The 14,527-nt window shown below is 41.4% G+C and overlaps 1 protein-coding gene across 2 annotated transcripts in view; it reads right to left on the bottom strand.

Moving 5' to 3' along the window:
- Positions 1 to 14,527, bottom strand: part of RAB30 (RAB30, member RAS oncogene family) — a 72,736-nt gene that overhangs the window by 50,391 nt on the left and 7,818 nt on the right. The window contains exon 1 of one of the 2 annotated variants that reach the window (XM_034759075.1): positions 9,232 to 9,250. The exons of the other annotated variant lie outside the window; for it this stretch is intronic. The gene's annotated coding sequence lies outside the window, so the exon portion shown is untranslated. Of the gene's footprint in view, positions 1 to 9,231; positions 9,251 to 14,527 lie in introns of those variants that run through there. 2 annotated transcript variants of the gene reach the window in all.

The raw sequence follows: 14,527 nt of genomic DNA, 5'->3' as shown, positions 1-14,527 counted from the left end.
GATGGAGAAAGAGAAATGGCAAGGAAGGAGGAAAATACATCGTGATCTCTGATACAGAGAGAAAGAAAAAAAAAATGAAGCCAGCCTAGGAAGGGGACAAAACCAAAAGAGATGAATGTTGTTACCTCATTAGAACACTCCATTGACAATGCTGCTGTACAGAGTAAACATCACACAACTATTCTATTCCTTTAAATTACTGTTCAGGGGATGTGGCAGAGCAACTATTTTTCACCCTGGCTAGTAGACTTAATCCTCAGGCTAATATGGGTCAGTTATACTCAGACAAACGCTGAAATAGCTTTTAACTGCATCAATCACAAAAATAACATATTAACACAAATTGTAAGTACTGCACCAAGCACAGTAAAGTCGTGGTCCATGACCAAGGCTCCTAGACACTCTGATAATACAAATATAATCATCATCAGCTTCTTAAAACATTCACACACACACACACACTTCTGAAAGACTTTCCCACAACTAGCAGTTTTCCCAAAGAAAAACTTTAGAGTGCAACATCCTTATGCCTTGTCTATTTTAGTACCATTATTTTATGTAAATGAATTCAAAGTAGCAGTATTTATCCAAGAAATGTAGAATGCAGTTTTAAACTGCATTCTAGAATACTATGCACAATAATTACAGCAGAATTTTATATCAAAATTTATCACAAGACATCTTCATGTGATAAAACAAAATACTCCTCAATGGTTCTGTTTTATCATTTATCCATTGTAAATTCAACCACAATTCCCATTATACTAAACTCACACAGAGCAACTCCTGGTATTGTGAGGTAGAATGGAAGTTCTAAGTTGTGTGTTGCAATGTACAGATTGGAGTCTACTCGTAACTGGAATGATTATTATAATGAAGACTCCTATGGAAAAAAAATTTACTTCGTTATCAGATGGTTTCACAAAATATAGCAATGGAACATCCACTATTATAATATAAATGGAAGAACCGGGTGTCGTTTATTTTGCACACATTTACCATTGCACCAGGAAGGATGACTTCATGGTCAAGAACAGGACAGGGACTCAGAAGACCTGGATTCTATTCCTGGCTCTGCCACAGACTTCTTGCATAACCTTGGGTAAGTCACTTAACTGACACAGGAGCTTCCTCCTCTGTACAATAGGTATAGTAATATTTACCCACATCATTGTGATGTTTTAAAGCTAAATCCACTGATGTTTGTAAAGCACTTTGAGCATTATTTTAGGACTAAAATTTAAGGACAAACCCAGTGATTCACCACCATCCCTTTTCTTGAGGGTGGAAAGCTTGGAAGACTTGTGCAAATTACAATATTAGGTCACCTCTGAGGGAACATAAATTAATCCAGCCCTAAACAACCCCTTCAAATGATTCTGTTTTTCCACCAACGTATAGGTCATTTTAACATGTGTTGGTTGGTTGTTCTCCTGGGTTGCAGGTATTTTAAGTTTAAAAACCAAAACATCTAAATGTCTCTAATAAAGAGAGCAACCTCAAAATTTAGCCAAGATTGTGTATCGGATTGTGGTGCGAAGGAAATGGATATGTGTAGAGTGGCAAGAAGAAAAAGAGAACTTGCTGCTGAGATGACGAGTCCAGGAGTGCATGATGAGATATAGGTTGTGAATTGGTGAACTGAGGGGTTTTTGGGGTGTTAACATAGTCTTAATTGGTGATTCCTTCATTTTTATTGGATTGTGTTGAAAGGATAAGCACTTTTAGAGCCTTACCTCAAACTTAAAATTTTTCATATAGGAATTTCCTAGATTTTTTAAAAGAACATGTCAGGCAGTGGGGAGCAATAAAGGATGGGAAGACATAGGGGAGCCAGGAAGGACAAAAGGGGAAGGTTTGGGGTGGTGGTGACCACGGAGGGGATGTTGGGGGCAGCAAGTGATGAGCCAAGGAGGGTATAAACTTTGTGGGGTAGCAAGGGACAGAAGGTAACAATGGGAGAGTGAGCAGAGCTGAAGAACAGAATGCAGGGTAGACTAGTGCAAACTATCTTCTATGGCTATACTTGACTTGGCCTATCTTCAAGTTATTGGAAAGCAAGCAAAGAGTATAAAACTTCAAGGGAGCATTTTTAAAAAGTGTTGTTTCCGCACAAAGTTAGTACATATTTTAAAATTCAGTCATCAGCTGAAGAATTATTATGCTAAAGCCAGGAGACAATTCAATCACTAAAGCATGAATCAGAAGGATTTTAGTACAAATCTCAATGCAACCTTGACAAGGGAGTCACTACCAACGCCTCCATAATATATAAAAATATTTTATCTCACACGCATACTGTGAAACAAAACATCCTTTTATCGGATACACACAGCCTTTGGATTCACCATTGAGTTTAGGAAACATCATAAGACAGTCATGGTGAAGAGAGCATGAGTCATGGAAATATACTGTTTAAATGTCGAGTGTCACAGGTATTTTGCATCCCAGTTGACCTTTATATTCCTCATGTTAGATAGAACATTGCTTATGTAGTGATAACAGAGGACAGGTTTAAATACAATATTTGCCATAAGCCTACCTAATGAAGCCCAAATGAACTGTCCACATGAAAAAGGCATTTTTGTAATCCTAGGGATGGAAAACCTTGTCTCTACTGAAGAAAAAGTTCTTGCTATCTGTTCATTAGTCTGCTCCTTTGGTTGACTAGTGCTTCTCTGTGGTAGCCTCACATACCGCCTACGGGTGAAGCTTGCAGCTCCCAGATTCTCATTTAAATTGATTTGCATATCTTTTGTTGGCAAGTAATAACTTCCCTGCAGATTCCTGACTGAAACTGGAGCAACCACGGAAAGAGACTACCGAGGTGGAACACCAGATTTGCAGATTTTGAGGAATATACCAAGGGCTGTGTAAGTACTTACACAGTGCAGGCGTAATCAGTGAAGTTACTGTAAGCTCGTAGAGGCACCATCTGTGTCATCTTATGTATCTTATAGCTAGAGTCAGTACCTGCCACATAGAGCGGTTATAATCCAAATAGGCAAAACAGAGAAAGGACAGGGGAAACAGAGGCACAGAGAAGGGAAGGGACTTGCTGAGGTCACAAAGTTGGATGCTGGCAGAGGTGGAAATAGCAACCCACGTCTCCTGTCCCCTACTTCAGGGCTTTTTCCACTACACCACTTCCTTTTCTTCCTGGCTCTGTTTCACTTTTTTCCTGTCTCATAATGTGCACTTTCATGGGTCCGTCTCCATTTCAGCCCCCTCATATCTATTTCCCTCTGTCCTTGTACTGCGTCCTCTACCTCCTCCTCTGTCTTTGGCCTCTTATTCTCCCACCTCTTCCCCACTGCGAGGAAAGGCAAAGGGGACGGGATTCCTTCTCGAGGGCTCTCCCTGGATCCTGTTCAGGGAATCCAGCTTTTGTATTTTGCTTTGTAAGTGCCAGATAAAATTATAGCTGCTGGAATGGAGAAGGAAAGTTTTCTTCCCCACGCCCCCTTCTGATCCTGTCGCCTCCTACTTCCTGGCATGGGAAGTGAAGTATTCACCATTCTCTAGCACTCCCTCTGTTTTCTGGCTGCCTCAAGAGGTAGGCAGTGCGTGTTATGACACAGACAAACCCAGACAGGCATATTCCGCCTGTGTCAGTCCATCATCTCAGTCTTTCACCAAACGGGGTTGTATGTGATTTCTGAGGAAAGGTAAAGTGTAGATGATTGTCATGGTTATTGTGAGATGTTTGTATAGAAAGTCAGTTCTAGAGTTATGTAACACATAGGATACTATGTTCCAAAGCTGTCCGGAGTCAAACCTATCACCTGAGAGGGGGCAGTCTGAGCGCTGACTCAACCAATGTAAGAATAATGAACGTCTGTGGAGACAGACCCCGCTGACTGACTGAGTGAGATGCAGGCTTCAGCATTTGCAAAGACAAAAGAACCCCAATAAAAGTCTCTGAACAGGGTACCCCAGGTCGGGTGATGTGATAGGCTGAACCTTCCTCTGGGGTCACACTCAGGCAGTTTCAGAGTCTCATTCCCTTTCCCCGCTTGGGAACTTTACTCCAGCCTTTCCAGCTTCTTGGGCATGGGGATCTCCCACTTAAGGGAACGTTCAGTCTGAGACTCCTTATAAAGGTCTGGTTTGGCTACAGTGGTCTGGCATGGCTGACCCCGTGAGAGTTGATTTTGACCCCTGCCCCGCAGTGATCAGCTTGTTCATGGTCTGTTAAGCCCTTGTGGGTGGTGGAGGCTTGTCAGCGGTTTCTCTCTCAGTGGTTCTGTAGCAAGAGTCAGCTACTTCTGAGGCACAGCACCTTTCCTCTTGGTCGCCCCTTCCTGTGACAAGCTCTTTTTTAAGTTTGCTTCCTCCAGCTGAAGCAGGCTCTATAGGTGTGTGTATTTAGTACTGGGTGAGCCCAGAGGAGCTGGTTAGTCTTCTGATCGAGATGGGGCATGCATCATCACAGGGAACAATGGGCAGGAATTATATAAGAGAATTCCTCCCCATTACAGGAGCAGGGACTCCAACAGCGTGAGGCTCTCATGAAAATTGAATCCCAGTTTTTGGACCCATTTTGGAAGGAATGACCTTTGGGTGAGAGGTCTCATTAGATAGGAAAGTGATTTGTGAATAAGTATAGGCTATCGATTGCATGTTATATCTTTCTTTTCTCTGTAACCTTCTGTTTCCAAATCCTTATACGTGCTTTTCATTGAATCTTCATCTCAAGCTCTGATAAATAAACTGAAACAGGTTTATAGTAAAACCAGATTGAAGTGCCGGGTGCTAAGGAGAGTGCTGAACAGAGGTGAAACCAGTCATCTTGGGTGCACTGCTTTCTCAGAGGCAGCGGATCTATATGCATTGTGGGCGTCCAGAGGATTAAGGGACTGGGCACTCAAGTTGAACAAAATGGGGTGTGTAAATTCTTAGCCTGCAGAGGGAAAGAGCAGGGCTTGCGGAGCCTGGAATGGAGCTCCTGTGTTACCAGTAGCCAGTAACTGGAGAGTGTTTCCCCTGGTGAGCACAGACAGGACTTCCCCCTGCTGTGAGCAGGTGATAGAAATTAACCCCAGACACCTAGGGTCACCCCAAAAAAGTGTTACACGTTTCCACAGTTCTACTACTACTTCAGGGGCAGTTTGAATCCTCGTTTGCAGAGAATAGCTATAGTGCCATTTCCTTCTTCACAGAGCACCAAAGCGAGACTGTTCTGATTCTTAGCCCCACTGCTGCCCACAGGAGTCTGAACAGAAACAGATGAAGGGAAAGACGCTAGTCAGTTTTTTCTGTACTATCACTTGGGAAAGTTCTGAACAGCAGAGGCAGCACTGGAGCTGTCTGCAGGCTTTGGAAGGCAGTACTGCGTTGGTTTTCACTCTACCTGGAAGGCTTTCACAGCCATAGCCACTAGATGATTTTTTTTAAAAAGCTTGGTTTCTCAAGAAGCTGATGGCAGCTGCCCAGGAAATCTTCCAACTCACCCCACAGGCCACTATGCTCTTCCCTCTGGCAATTGTGTCCTTCGTCAACTTTCATAACTCTATCCTCTCCTAGCTCTCCTCCAACTTCCAATCATTCTCTCAACATTTCATTTACAGGATCTTCTTCGGGGGGGGGGGGGGGTCCTACACTTAGCCCCTTCCTCTGCTCCCTCTACACACACTCTGTGGGTGATCTCATTCACAGATATGCTGAGGACTCGCAGATTTACCTTTCTACTCCTAACCAGTCCCCTGGGCAAACCAAAATCTCAGTCTGTCATTCTGTAAGAACTGAAGAACTTAAAAATGGCCATGCTAGGTCAGACCAAAGCTCCACCAAGCTCAGTATCTGGTCTTCCAACAGTGGCCAATGCCTGATGCCTCAAAGGGAATGAACAGAACAGGGCAATCATCAAGTGATCCATCCTCTGTCATCCAGTCTCAGCATCTGGCAGTCAGATAAGATTTTGAGAGAGATCTGTTAGAAGTGGTAGCAGAAAAAATAGAAAGTAAAATACTCATAGACTCATAGACTTTAAGGTCAGAAGGGACCATTATGATCATCTGGTCTGACCCCCTGCATGCTGCAGGCCATAAAACCGTCCCTACCCCTTCCCTGGACTCTGCTGTTGAAGTCCCCAATCCTGTTTTAGGTGACTTCAATCGGCAGAAACCCTCCTGCTAGAGATCCCTGCCCCATGCTGCGGAGGAAGGCAAAAAACCTCCAGAGGCTCAGCCAATCTGCCCTGGAGGAAAATTCCTTCCCGACCCCAAATATGGCGATCAGTAAGACCCCGAGCATATAGGCAAGAGTCTCCAGCCTGACCCCTGTCAGCCATTATACAATTTACCTACCATTGCTTGGTTTTCCTTGACTACTATGTTTTACCATTAAACCATTCCCTCCATAAATTTATCTAACTTAATCTTAAAACCAGACAGGTCCGTCGCCCCCACCGTTTCCCTCGGAAGGCCGTTCCAATATTTCACCCCTCTGACGGTCAGAAACCTTCATCTAATTTCAAGCCTGAACTTCCCCACGGCCAGTTTATATCCATTCGTTCTCGTATCCACATTAGTACTAAGCTGGAATAATTCTTCTCCCTCCCTCGTATTAATCCCTCTAATATATTTAAAGATAGCAATCATATCCCCCCTCAGCCTTCGCTTTGTCAGACTAAACAACCCAAGCTCCTCTAGTCTCTTTTCATACGACAGGTTTTCCATTCCTCTGATCATCCTAGTGGCCCTTCTCTGCACCCGTTCCAGTTTGAGTTCATCTTTTTTAAACATGGGAGACCAGAACTGCACACAGTACTCCAAATGAGGTCTCACCAGCGCCTTGTACAACGGAAGCAGGACCTCCTTATCCCTACTAGATATACCTCGCCTAATGCATCCCAAGACAGCATTGGCTTTTTTCACCGCCACATCGCACTGTCGACTCATAGTCATCCTGCGGTCTACGAGGACCCCTAGGTCCTTCTCCTCTTCCGTTACTTCTAACCAATGTGTCCCCATCTTGTAACTAAAATTTTTATTAGTCATCCCCAAATGCATCACCTTACACTTTTTACTATTAAATTTCATCCTATTTCTGATACTCCAATTCACAAGCTCATTCAAGTCTCCCTGCAGGATATCCCTATCCTCCTCCGAATTTACAACGCCTCCTACCTTCGTATCATCCGCAAACTTTATCAGCCCACTCCTGCAATCGGTTCCGAGGTCAGTTATAAATAGATTAAATAAAATGGGTCCCAAAACCGAACCTTGAGGCACTCCACTAGTAACCTCCCTCCAACCTGACAGTTCACCCTTTAATACGACCCGCTGCATTCTCCCCATTAACCAATTCCTTATCCACCTCTGGATTTTCATATCGATCCCCATGTTTTTCAGTTTAACCAATAATTCCTCATGGGGTACAGTATCAAACGCTTTACTGAAATCCAGGTATATTAGGTCCACCGCATTTCCCTTATCTAATAAATCCGTTACTTTCTCAAAGAAGGAGATCAGATTCGTTTGGCACGATCTGCCCTTCGTAAAACCATGTTGTAATTTATCGCAATTGCCACTAACCTCCAGGTCCTCAACTAGTTTCTCTTTCAGAATTTTCTCTAACACCTTGCACACTACAGATGTTAAACTAACAGGCCTGTAGTTACCCGGATCACTTTTTTTCCCTTTCTTGAAAATAGGAACCACATTAGCTATTCTCCAGTCTAACGGGACCACCCCTGAGTTTACAGATTCATTAAATATTATCGCTAATGGGCCTGCTATTTCCCGCGCCAATTCCTTCAATATTCTCGGATGAAGATCGTCCGGTCCTCCCGACTTAGCCCCATTAAGGCATTCAAGTTTTGTTTCTACCTCGGATACGGTAATCCCCCATCCTGAATGCCCCTCTGTAGTGGTGCTAGTATCCCTAATACCTTCATTGGCCTCATTAAACACCGATGCAAAATATTCATTGAGATATTGCGCCATGCCTAGATTGTCTTTAATCTCCTCTCCGGCAATAGTCTTCAGCGGTCCCACTTCTTCTTTCTTTGCTTTCTTCCTATTTATGTGGCTGTAAAACCTCTTACTATTGCTTTTAATTCCCCTCGCTAGGTCCAACTCTACACGGCCTTTGGCCTTTCTCACTCTATCTCTACATTCTCTGACTTCGCTAAGGTAAGTTTCTTTACTAATCCCTCCCCTCTTCCACTCTTTGTACGCTTTCTGTTTTTTCCTAATCGCCCCTTTGAGTCGGTCGCTCATCCAGCTGAATCTTAAAATGCTGAGCATAGACTATGAGAAGATCCGGTACTCAACTTTGGTTACTGTACATTGCAAGTTACTCGTACTCCCCGCAAGGCAGGAATCATACCACTTTGATAACCATAGCCAGCTTCAGAATGCAACATTTTCCAAAACAATGTGCTCTTCATCTTCATCATCATCATATGTGTCACAACATATTAGCATTAGATTAAGATATCCTCCCTTTTGAATGTATACACAAATTACATTTCCCTTCTTCCTGGTACAAGCTATATGCTGACTACTAGAATACATTCTTCTTAATTCCCATCCCAAATAACACAGATTGTTTTGTCCATTTGAAATGGGTCTTTGAACTATGATAGGGAAAGAGCATTTTATTGTTGGTGACATGTCACCTTCCAGTAACCAAAATCCTTTGCATATTGGCACATTATTTTCCTCCACCTCTTCATATTACTGAACGAGTCCAGTAACACCTTACTAGGCAAAGCTTCATTAACATGTAAATTGAAAGTTCACACCGATATTTCATTCACTGCACAAATAACAATTCCTACTTGAAAGGATACACAATTAAAGTCATAAGCACAAATAATAAAAGAATTAGAATGGGACTGGTTGGTTGTACATGTCACAGTAATGTTTGAAAAGCAACTTTTTAAGAAATAAATCATAATCTTTCTGGTAGGAATAGATTACAATAATAAATAAGCAAGAGTCAAATGCTGAAAAATATGTGCTGAAAATTCTGCATTAGTTTAGCCATTGGTTGGCAATGTATTTTTAAATGAGAAAAAGCATCAGTTTTTTTTTTTTTAAATACCTGAATTCTCTGTACCTAGAATACCAAAAATTAGAACGGAGTGAATCTTTTATTCACTCTATTCTAGCAAGCCAAAAACATGTACTTACCCAATAAGCTACAACATGGCCTAAAGCACAGTTGTACAAAATACATATTTTGCAAAAAGACAAATTTTATAACTCACAAAGGAATCACCTCTGACTGCAGAGTTCTCAATCAGCCCAATGGTAACGGAACTCCAGACAGGCACATCTGTTTGCAGAACCAAGCCCACAGAACATCAGTCATGAGGCTAAATGAAGAGCATTATCAAAAGGAATATTAACAGGACAAAAAGAAGAAGTCGTTTACATTTTAAGTTTTAATTTAATTTTTAAAATTTTCAGAACAGAGTCTGACATTTAACATGCTGACCTGTAAAAAGCAACAGAGGGTCCTGTGGCACCTTTAAGACTAACAAAAGTATTGGAGCATAAGCTTTCGTGGGTGAATGCCCACTTCATCAGACGCAAGTAATGGAAATTTCCAGAGGCAGGTATAAATCAATATGGAGATAATGAGGTTAGTTCAATCAGGGAGGGTGAGGTGCTCTGCTAGCAGTTGAGGTGTGAACACCAAGGGAGGAGAAACTGCTTCTGTAGTTGGCTAGCCATTCACAGTCTTTGTTTAATCCTGATCTGATGGTGTCAAATTTGCAAATGAACTGGAGCTCAGCAGTTTCTCTTTGGAGTCTGGTCCTGAAGTTTTTTTGCCGTAAGATGGCTACCTTTACATCTGTTATTGTAGGGCCGGGTAGGTTGAAGTGTTCTCCTACAGGTTTTTGTATATTGCCATTCCTGATATCTGACTTGTGTCCATTTATCTTCTTGCGTAATGACTGTCCAATCTGGCCAATGTACATAGCAGAGGGGCATTGCTGGCACACGATGGCATATATAACATTGGTGGACGTGCAGGTGAATGAGACGGTGATGTTGTAGCTGATCTGGTTAGGTCCTGTGATGATGTTGCTGGTGTAGATATGTGGGCAGAGTTGGCTTATGCTCCAATACTTCTGTTAGTCTTAAAGGTGCCACAGGACCCTCCATTGCTTTTACAGATTCAGACTAACACGCTACCCCTCTGATGCTGACCTGATTACTTAATAGCTACTTTCGGAACTGATGTAATAGACTTACTGATATGATGAGCGACAGTCAAAGTAAACAACTATTAATGCTGGTTTTGTTATTTTGCTTCAGAGACCAATTCAGCAGAAATGCAGACCTTAAAGGAGAGACTGTGTTTAATATTTATTTAGACATCATCCTCATTTATCTTAGCCAAAGTGATTATGGATTTTTGGCTGGATTTTTGTTGTTTGTTTTCTGTTGGTTGGCTGTGTTGTAGGAGTCTGTGTTCAATTTATTTTGGATTTAATCATTCCAATTTTGAAACTTGCAACAAGGAGAATAACTAAAACTACTCAATTTTTGAATAAGGTTTATTTTCTTCCATGCTTAAGGTGACATTCTGTTTTTTTATGAGCCAGCACATTACTTCCACTGTCTCTCTTCATAACCGCATATTAGTTCAGAAAGAAGTAGTTTTTAGTTTAAATACCCATCAAAAACACTCACGTACTTAAAGCTCAGCACGTGCTTAAGTGCTTTGCAGAAGTGGGTCCTCAGTCACAATCTGTTTCCCTGACCTGGGGCAGTGTCATTTCCAATTAGGCACAGTAGGCATGTGCCATGGGGCGCCGGCATTCTAGGGGCGCCTAAAAGTTAAAAGTGAGTTAAAAGTTTCATTTTTTATGGAAAACAAAGTCAGCTGTAGGCAGCGGGGGCACTGAAGATGCTGTGCCTAGAGGCGCATAAGATGTAAATGCGGCCCTGGGCGGTGTGGTTAAGTGTTGCCCCAAACTCAGGCTGTATTGCAAGGAGAAAATCCAGCCCTTTGTAATAAAGTGAGGATCTTTAATGGTCCAGTATGCACATGGCTTGAAAACCCTTTTCACAAGGTCAAGCAGAAAGTTTGTCCAGCCCTGGGGAGCAGGCTGAGAAGAGGAACACTGCAAAAAGAGGACAAGGAGATAAAACCAATTCACATCGGAGGCATGAGAAAGGGGCAGAAGTTTAAGTGTAAGTTATTTCTGATGGTAGCACAGTATTTTTTAGTGCAGTTGCTGCTTCTAATGCTATTCATGGAACAAGTTTGTAAATGGTGCATAAGAGTAGCGGATTCTAGGACAGAACAGAGGAAATTGTGGGCATTTGATCCACGATTCCCTGAGAGGCCAGTGGGTATCCGACATTATACAGCAGCTGCCCCATAATACACAGCGGTGATTTCCCACAAAGTAGTGATTCTGGAAGCAGGGCGGAGGACACTAGATTCCTACCCACAGTGCAACAGTTTTGCTGATACATTTTGAGACCGTGTGGGCACAATCCTCCATGCAACTGGCCAACTGCGTAGGTACTTTGCTGAAAGAGTTTTGTGATGGCACTATGACGACAGAATTTTTTACTGGTACAACTTGTTAGCACAGACAATGCCGACGCTAAGAAGTTTTGTCTTTGGCTTTGAAGGTATGGGGGAGTTTTTCAACACCTGAATATGGATCTAGTTGTTTAAGTCTGTACTTAAGTTATTATACTGAAGCAGAGGTCATGTTGGGAGAAGTGGAGTCCTGGGAGTTTCTCCCCCATTCTAATTTTTAAAATACAATAATTTGGGGGTGATTGATTACCCCCCAGACCCATAATGTACCTCACATTGAGAGAGTCAGGGATTAACATGGGAGCAATTATCCTTTAAGAGATGAGCATGGGGCATAAATGTTTTAAACACAAGTCACATATCGCAGCAAATCACATGTCACAAGAAGCAGCTCTGGTCTCAGAGTTCAGATAAAGCAATTTTCATTTTGTTAGGTTTTCACACTTTTCTTTGCAATACAGTTAACAGAAATTTCTACTCATTCTGTTCATTAGTCTGAAAGTTCAATAGTTAATGCAAATTTGTGTATGTACACACTCACACTCTATTCATGCTGAAAGATATTACCATGGTTTGGAAATATGAAAAAATGCTGTGATGAAGAAAATGAGCACAGTTCCCCTTTAAATAACATACATTACTAATTTTTTTAAACAAAATGTATATGCCAACTCTTGAAATCTCAGGCTTCTTGGATGTGCAGCACAGACAGTCTCAATGCGCTAAAGTAATTTTTTGTGTACAGATCCAAAATCCTCCAGGAAATGCCCTAAACCTACATAACGTTCTCAAGCACCAATATTTTCATTGGGGACTTTTACATACCAGATATATATGTAAAAGTTACAGGCACCCAGTTCTCGCCCTATTAGCTACCATGTGAGGAGGCTATAAAGACAGAATTATTCCACCTAAGGGGAGAAATAACTGATGCTGCTGAAATTTGCTTCACTTAAGCTGTTTTCAGTTAGCAGATAAAAATGACTCCTTTTTTTAAGTGAAAGTACTTCCCCTTCTGAAGTTCCACTATCAGAAACATGGGAGGCATGACTGAAGATCTGGAGTCAAGAATTAGCCCATTGTTGCACTATTGAGAAATACAACTTACAAGGTCTTGTCTTCACTGGGAGGGGACGGGGACGTGTTCTTACGAAGAAGTGGTAATTAACATGAGGTAAAATCCTAGTGAAGACAAGGCAGTTTAACATGAGTTAGATCAAAGTAAACTCTAGATACCCTCAGACCCTTTACCTCAACCTGTCAACTTGTGAAAACTACAAACTGCCTTGTCTTCACTAGGATTTTACCTCATTTTAGTTACTCATGTTAGCCAGCACCTTTTTTTCTATGAAGACACCCATGAGCATGCACTTAAAGGGGAGCTGCAAAAAGAAAAAGAAAAGGGAAATGTTATTTCTCCTACCTTTTCTCATGAGGTACCAAAAGTCTGAAATATTCCCCCCTTCCTTCACATATTAAAAACAAAAACCATGATTGATTTTCACCTTGAAGTATCAGCAATGTCAAAGCAGGAATCAACAGCTTCTGCTGGAAGATCTACTGAAGATCTAAAATGTGTAAGGAAAGCTTTTTCAGCCCGACCATTTATTATTAAATGGCTGTTAGCAAAAAAGAAAAACAAAAAACCCACACAAGATACAATTTTAAACCATCTGAAGAAAAAAGTCATTTCACCTGTTGATTATTCAGATTAAAGAGATTTTAGGACACGTGAGATGTCACAATCCTATTAGTTCTCCTGTCATCTACAGTGTTTCAGGGTAGACAAAGCCTGGATTTCTAGTGTGAAAAAATAAATTGAATTTAAACCTCTCTTCACCCAATAGAAAGCAGCAAAAGACGGTAAACCCAATATTTTATTCTTTGCAGGAGGCCTACAAAGGGATTCCATTAGGTCACTATCCCAGAACTCGGGGGGGAGGGACAGCTCAGTGGTTTGAGCATTGGCTTGCTAAACCCAGGATTTTTAGTTCAATCCTTAAGGGACCCATTTAGGGGATCTGGGGCAAAAATCTGTCTGGTGATTGGTCCTGCTTTGAACAGGGGGTTGGACTGTCACTAGATGACCTCCTGAGGTCCCTTCCAACCCTGATATTCTATAATTCTAAGAAAACTTTTATAATAAGACCCACAGAATTTTTGCCTTACTTCTCCACACACACACCCCTTTAAATTTAAGTAGATATTTTAAGTAAATATCTTCACAACCTAGTTATAACACTGCGTACCAGAACCCAAATGCTGAGTACCACTAGAGAGAGCCCTGAGTCTGACCCTGTCCCAAGTTAGGACTGAAACTGGTTTTGTGCTATAAAATAAATTTTGCTTCACATATACACTTTACCATAAAACAAAATATTAAACTAATGATTTGTTTCATTATTCAAGCTCAGAAATGGATAAATTATATAATGTAATGAAGTGTAAATTTTCTTTATTAATTTTCCAATTTTATAATCCAAGGGGTTATTTAGAACCTAGGTTTTAAGAGAATCTGCTTTTAAATAAAATCATGATTTTTAACCTGACAGGGTCTCTATCACTAACTCTTTGAACATGTGTCGATTTGAAGGCAGGAATTCACCTTTAAATTGTAGTTGCTAGTCTACAATTTAAATTGTAGTTGCTAGTCTAACACCTGAATAAGGATCTCCTCCATATTTCTGTAGAGTCCAACAGAGTTCGACAGCAGGAACAGAGTGCCTGCCAAGACATTATGCCTTAATGTCATTACCAATAGGGCAGGGCATAGGTGCACTGGATCTTTGGTCAGACATTATTTCCTTCTTTCCAGCAACCCACCCTATTCCCTATTGGTGTTACTTCTACCTCCAAACTGATGTCTCCATTTATGCTCATCTATTTCCTAACATTACACAGAATCATTTGCACCCGAGTATCTGAGGCCCCAAAGGAGCTTGCTGCATATCACTATATATATATAAAAAAACCAAGGGCACTATAGTAGAATGGAAACAAGAAAGAA

This window comes from Trachemys scripta, chromosome 1 (genome assembly GCF_013100865.1).
Source record: "Trachemys scripta elegans isolate TJP31775 chromosome 1, CAS_Tse_1.0, whole genome shotgun sequence".
Lineage (NCBI taxonomy): Eukaryota > Metazoa > Chordata > Testudines > Emydidae > Trachemys > Trachemys scripta.
Note: the sequence above shows the minus strand (reverse complement) of the source record. Positions and strands in the feature narration are given on the sequence as shown.